Below are 7,500 nucleotides of genomic sequence, written 5' to 3' on the forward strand. Positions count from 1 at the left end.
GGGAGCACCCCACTAAGGCCCTGTCTCGGTCGGGCCCGTCCTGAGTGCTTTATAGACACTTTAAGAAATCGCGATGGATGCAGATTGCTATTAATCCTCCGTGCAACTGGTGATTGAAAATGTGCAACTGGTGATTGAAAACGTGCACCTGGTCACCCAAAACACGGTTCTCTATGCGGTTAGCGGTGTTCCATCTATTCATGTCCGCTTATGGCGCACCCTACTACGGACCTTTAGCAATGGGGGCCGGCCCGAATTATTTATGGAAGGTCTGATGATGATTTTTTTTTTTTTTCACCATCTCTTTCTCTCTCTGCCGGGGCCGGCCAAGAGTGCTTTATGGACGGTTTAAAACATGACTATGGATGCAAATGCTCATTTTCCTCCGTGCACCTGGTGATTGAAAACGTGCATCTGGTAACCCAAAAATTATAAAAGGGTTTTAAATACTTTTACCCGTCATTCTATTGATATAGCCCGCTAGGGGAGTGCCCCACTACGGCCCTCTCTCTGTCAGGGCCGTCCTTGGGTGCTTTTTACACACTTTAAGAAATCACGATGGATGCAGATTGCTATTAATCCTCCGTGCAACTGGTGATTGAAAACGTGCATCTGGTAACCCAAAATTTCAAATATGGTTCAAAATGAATTTAAAGGCACCCCTCTCATTGTTGCCCGCTATGGGAGCACCCCACTAAGGCCCTGTCTCGGTCGGGCCCGTCCTGAGTGCTTTATAGACACTTTAAGAAATCGCGATGGATGCAGATTGCTATTAATCCTCCGTGCAACTGGTGATTGAAAATGTGCAACTGGTGATTGAAAACGTGCACCTGGTCACCCAAAACACGGTTCTCTATGCGGTTAGCGGTGTTCCATCTATTCATGTCCGCTTATGGCGCACCCTACTACGGACCTTTAGCAATGGGGGCCGGCCCGAATTATTTATGGAAGGTCTGATGATGATTTTTTTTTTTTTTCACCATCTCTTTCTCTCTCTGCCGGGGCCGGCCAAGAGTGCTTTATGGACGGTTTAAAACATGACTATGGATGCAAATGCTCATTTTCCTCCGTGCACCTGGTGATTGAAAACGTGCATCTGGTAACCCAAAAATTATAAAAGGGTTTTAAATACTTTTACCCGTCATTCTATTGATATAGCCCGCTAGGGGAGTGCCCCACTACGGCCCTCTCTCTGTCAGGGCCGTCCTTGGGTGCTTTTTACACACTTTAAGAAATCACGATGGATGCAGATTGCTATTAATCCTCCGTGCAACTGGTGATTGAAAACGTGCATCTGGTAACCCAAAATTTCAAATATGGTTCAAAATGAATTTAAAGGCACCCCTCTCATTGTTGCCCGCTATGGGAGCACCCCACTAAGGCCCTGTCTCGGTCGGGCCCGTCCTGAGTGCTTTATAGACACTTTAAGAAATCGCGATGGATGCAGATTGCTATTAATCCTCCGTGCAACTGGTGATTGAAAATGTGCAACTGGTGATTGAAAACGTGCACCTGGTCACCCAAAACACGGTTCTCTATGCGGTTAGCGGTGTTCCATCTATTCATGTCCGCTTATGGCGCACCCTACTACGGACCTTTAGCAATGGGGGCCGGCCCGAATTATTTATGGAAGGTCTGATGATGATTTTTTTTTTTTTTCACCATCTCTTTCTCTCTCTGCCGGGGCCGGCCAAGAGTGCTTTATGGACGGTTTAAAACATGACTATGGATGCAAATGCTCATTTTCCTCCGTGCACCTGGTGATTGAAAACGTGCATCTGGTAACCCAAAAATTATAAAAGGGTTTTAAATACTTTTACCCGTCATTCTATTGATATAGCCCGCTAGGGGAGTGCCCCACTACGGCCCTCTCTCTGTCAGGGCCGTCCTTGGGTGCTTTTTACACACTTTAAGAAATCACGATGGATGCAGATTGCTATTAATCCTCCGTGCAACTGGTGATTGAAAACGTGCATCTGGTAACCCAAAATTTCAAATATGGTTCAAAATGAATTTAAAGGCACCCCTCTCATTGTTGCCCGCTATGGGAGCACCCCACTAAGGCCCTGTCTCGGTCGGGCCCGTCCTGAGTGCTTTATAGACACTTTAAGAAATCGCGATGGATGCAGATTGCTATTAATCCTCCGTGCAACTGGTGATTGAAAATGTGCAACTGGTGATTGAAAACGTGCACCTGGTCACCCAAAACACGGTTCTCTATGCGGTTAGCGGTGTTCCATCTATTCATGTCCGCTTATGGCGCACCCTACTACGGACCTTTAGCAATGGGGGCCGGCCCGAATTATTTATGGAAGGTCTGATGATGATTTTTTTTTTTTTTCACCATCTCTTTCTCTCTCTGCCGGGGCCGGCCAAGAGTGCTTTATGGACGGTTTAAAACATGACTATGGATGCAAATGCTCATTTTCCTCCGTGCACCTGGTGATTGAAAACGTGCATCTGGTAACCCAAAAATTATAAAAGGGTTTTAAATACTTTTACCCGTCATTCTATTGATATAGCCCGCTAGGGGAGTGCCCCACTACGGCCCTCTCTCTGTCAGGGCCGTCCTTGGGTGCTTTTTACACACTTTAAGAAATCACGATGGATGCAGATTGCTATTAATCCTCCGTGCAACTGGTGATTGAAAACGTGCATCTGGTAACCCAAAATTCAAATATGGTTCAAAATGAATTTAAAGGCACCCCTCTCATTGTTGCCCGCTATGGGAGCACCCCACTAAGGCCCTGTCTCGGTCGGGCCCGTCCTGAGTGCTTTATAGACACTTTAAGAAATCGCGATGGATGCAGATTGCTATTAATCCTCCGTGCAACTGGTGATTGAAAATGTGCAACTGGTGATTGAAAACGTGCACCTGGTCACCCAAAACACGGTTCTCTATGCGGTTAGCGGTGTTCCATCTATTCATGTCCGCTTATGGCGCACCCTACTACGGACCTTTAGCAATGGGGGCCGGCCCGAATTATTTATGGAAGGTCTGATGATGATTTTTTTTTTTTTTCACCATCTCTTTCTCTCTCTGCCGGGGCCGGCCAAGAGTGCTTTATGGACGGTTTAAAACATGACTATGGATGCAAATGCTCATTTTCCTCCGTGCACCTGGTGATTGAAAACGTGCATCTGGTAACCCAAAAATTATAAAAGGGTTTTAAATACTTTTACCCGTCATTCTATTGATATAGCCCGCTAGGGGAGTGCCCCACTACGGCCCTCTCTCTGTCAGGGCCGTCCTTGGGTGCTTTTTACACACTTTAAGAAATCACGATGGATGCAGATTGCTATTAATCCTCCGTGCAACTGGTGATTGAAAACGTGCATCTGGTAACCCAAAATTTCAAATATGGTTCAAAATGAATTTAAAGGCACCCCTCTCATTGTTGCCCGCTATGGGAGCACCCCACTAAGGCCCTGTCTCGGTCGGGCCCGTCCTGAGTGCTTTATAGACACTTTAAGAAATCGCGATGGATGCAGATTGCTATTAATCCTCCGTGCAACTGGTGATTGAAAATGTGCAACTGGTGATTGAAAACGTGCACCTGGTCACCCAAAACACGGTTCTCTATGCGGTTAGCGGTGTTCCATCTATTCATGTCCGCTTATGGCGCACCCTACTACGGACCTTTAGCAATGGGGGCCGGCCCGAATTATTTATGGAAGGTCTGATGATGATTTTTTTTTTTTTCACCATCTCTTTCTCTCTCTGCCGGGGCGGCCAAGAGTGCTTTATGGACGGTTTAAAACATGACTATGGATGCAAATGCTCATTTTCCTCCGTGCACCTGGTGATTGAAAACGTGCATCTGGTAACCCAAAAATTATAAAAGGGTTTTAAATACTTTTACCCGTCATTCTATTGATATAGCCCGCTAGGGGAGTGCCCCACTACGGCCCTCTCTCTGTCAGGGCCGTCCTTGGGTGCTTTTTACACACTTTAAGAAATCACGATGGATGCAGATTGCTATTAATCCTCCGTGCAACTGGTGATTGAAAACGTGCATCTGGTAACCCAAAATTTCAAATATGGTTCAAAATGAATTTAAAGGCACCCCTCTCATTGTTGCCCGCTATGGGAGCACCCCACTAAGGCCCTGTCTCGGTCGGGCCCGTCCTGAGTGCTTTATAGACACTTTAAGAAATCGCGATGGATGCAGATTGCTATTAATCCTCCGTGCAACTGGTGATTGAAAATGTGCAACTGGTGATTGAAAACGTGCACCTGGTCACCCAAAACACGGTTCTCTATGCGGTTAGCGGTGTTCCATCTATTCATGTCCGCTTATGGCGCACCCTACTACGGACCTTTAGCAATGGGGGCCGGCCCGAATTATTTATGGAAGGTCTGATGATGATTTTTTTTTTTTTTCACCATCTCTTTCTCTCTCTGCCGGGGCCGGCCAAGAGTGCTTTATGGACGGTTTAAAACATGACTATGGATGCAAATGCTCATTTTCCTCCGTGCACCTGGTGATTGAAAACGTGCATCTGGTAACCCAAAAATTATAAAAGGGTTTTAAATACTTTTACCCGTCATTCTATTGATATAGCCCGCTAGGGGAGTGCCCCACTACGGCCCTCTCTCTGTCAGGGCCGTCCTTGGGTGCTTTTTACACACTTTAAGAAATCACGATGGATGCAGATTGCTATTAATCCTCCGTGCAACTGGTGATTGAAAACGTGCATCTGGTAACCCAAAAATTATAAAACGGTTTTAAATACTTTTACCGGTCATTCTATTGATATAGCCCGCTATGGGAGCACCCCACTAAGGCCCTGTCTCGGTCGGGGCCGTCCTTCAGTGCTTTATATACAGTTTCATATATTACGATGGATGCAGATTGTGATTGTTTTCCAAAAGACCCGTGTGCATCTGGTAACCCAAAAATTATAAAACTGTTTTAAATCATTTTACCGGTCATTCTATTGATATAGCCCGCTAGGGGAGTACCCTACTACGGCCCTCTCTCGGTCAGGCCCGTCCTTAGGTGCTTTATATACAGTTTAAGATATTACGATGGATGCAGATTGTGATTGTTTTCCAAAAGACCCGTGTGCATCTGGTAACCCAAAAATTAAAATATGGTTCAAAACCCGGGTAACACCACTCTATTTACGGACATGACAGTAGAGCTTACCCCCTGGAGCTATTGACCTCCAGGCTTGTAGGCCCTTACTCACCACCCGGGTATCACCCCTCTATTTCGGGGATGATACCAGCAGGGGACCCCCCCCACCTCCACAACCTCGCATACCAGGTGAACCAGGGCACCCACACTTAAGCACCCCTCCTCGGACATTAAAGCAGATAACCGCGCTGTTATGAACCGCGTGCACCTGGTCACCCAAATGGAACTTGTGCACCTGGTCACCCAAAAGGACCGGCGTGCACCTGGTCACCCAAAGGCCGGCGTGCACCTGGTCACCCAAAAGGACCATGTGCACCTGGTCACCCAAAGGCCGGCGTGCACCTGGTCACCCAAAAGGACCGTGTGCACCTGGTCACCCAAAGGCCGGCGTGCACCTGGTCACCCAAAGGACCATGTGCACCTGGTCACCCAAAAGGACCATGTGCACCTGGTCACCCAAAGGCCGGCGTGCACCTGGTCACCCAAAAGGACCATGTGCACCTGGTCACCCAAAGGCCGGCGTGCACCTGGTCACCCAAAGGACCATGTGCACCTGGTCACCCAAAAGGACCATGTGCACCTGGTCACCCAAAGGCCGGCGTGCACCTGGTCACCCAAAGGACCATGTGCACCTGGTCACCCAAAGGCCGGCGTGCACCTGGTCACCCAAAGGACCATGTGCACCTGGTCACCCAAAGGCCGGCGTGCACCTGGTCACCCAAAGGACCATGTGCACCTGGTCACCCAAAAGGACCATGTGCACCTGGTCACCCAAAGGCCGGCGTGCACCTGGTCACCCAAAGGACCATGTGCACCTGGTCACCCAAAGGCCGGCGTGCACCTGGTCACCCAAAGGACCATGTGCACCTGGTCACCCAAAGGCCGGCGTGCACCTGGTCACCCAAAGGACCATGTGCACCTGGTCACCCAAAAGGACCATGTGCACCTGGTCACCCAAAGGCCGGCGTGCACCTGGTCACCCAAAGGACCATGTGCACCTGGTCACCCAAAAGAACCGTGTGCACCTGGTCACCCAAAGGCCGGCGTGCACCTGGTCACCCAAAGGACCATGTGCACCTGGTCACCCAAAAGGACCATGTGCACCTGGTCACCCAAAGGCCGGCGTGCACCTGGTCACCCAAAGGACCATGTGCACCTGGTCACCCAAAAGAACCGTGTGCACCTGGTCACCCAAAGGCCGGCGTGCACCTGGTCACCCAAAGGACCATGTGCACCTGGTCACCCAAAAGGACCATGTGCACCTGGTCACCCAAAGGCCGGCGTGCACCTGGTCACCCAAAGGACCATGTGCACCTGGTCACCCAAAAGAACCGTGTGCACCTGGTCACCCAAAGGCCGGCGTGCACCTGGTCACCCAAAGGACCATGTGCACCTGGTCACCCAAAAGAACCGTGTGCACCTGGTCACCCAAAGGCCGGCGTGCACCTGGTCACCCAAAGGACCATGTGCACCTGGTCACCCAAAAGCCGGCGTGCACCTGGTCACCCAAATGGAACTTGTGCACCTGGTCACCCAAAAGCCGGCGTGCACCTGGTCACCCAAATGGAACTTGTGCACCTGGTCACCCAAAAGCCGGCGTGCACCTGGTCACCCAAATGGAACTTGTGCACCTGGTCACCCAAAAGACCGGCGTGCACCTGGTCACCCAAAAGCCGGCGTGCACCTGGTCACCCAAATGGAACTTGTGCACCTGGTCACCCAAAAATTATAAAACTGTCCAAAATGCATTTACCGGTCATTTTATTTATATAGCCCGCTAGGGGAGTAGCCCACTACGGCCCTCTCTTGGTCGGGGCCGTGCTTAGTGCTTTATGGACACTTTAAGATATTACGATGGATGCAGATTGTGATTGTTTTGCAAAAGACCCGTGTGCATCTGGTAACCCAAAAATTATAAAACTGTTCAAAATGCATTTAAAGCTATACCTGACCTTCATGCCCGCCAGGGGAGTAGCCCACTACGGCCCTCTCTCAGTGGGGGCCCTATTTGAGTGCTTTATGGACGGTTTAAAATATCACGATGGATGCAGATTGCTATTAATCCTCCGTGCACCTGGTGATTGAAAACGTGCATCTGGTAACCCAAAAATTAAAATATGGACCGCGGGTGAATGGAGGGAGTAACTATGACTCTCTTAAGGTAGCCAACTGCTTGATGAGCATATACATCCGTGCAACTGGTGATTTGAAATGTGCATCTGGTAACCCAAAATAGATGGTAAATAAATCACAGAAATTGCACTATGTCCATCTCTGTGAATGAGAGTACACATACAGGCATAAAGGCCCTAACTCCCTGTCAAGGAACAGGCCTCTCTCTCCTGGCATGAGAGAA

This window comes from Oncorhynchus mykiss, unplaced genomic scaffold (assembly GCF_013265735.2).
Source record: "Oncorhynchus mykiss isolate Arlee unplaced genomic scaffold, USDA_OmykA_1.1 un_scaffold_60, whole genome shotgun sequence".
NCBI lineage: Eukaryota > Metazoa > Chordata > Actinopteri > Salmoniformes > Salmonidae > Oncorhynchus > Oncorhynchus mykiss.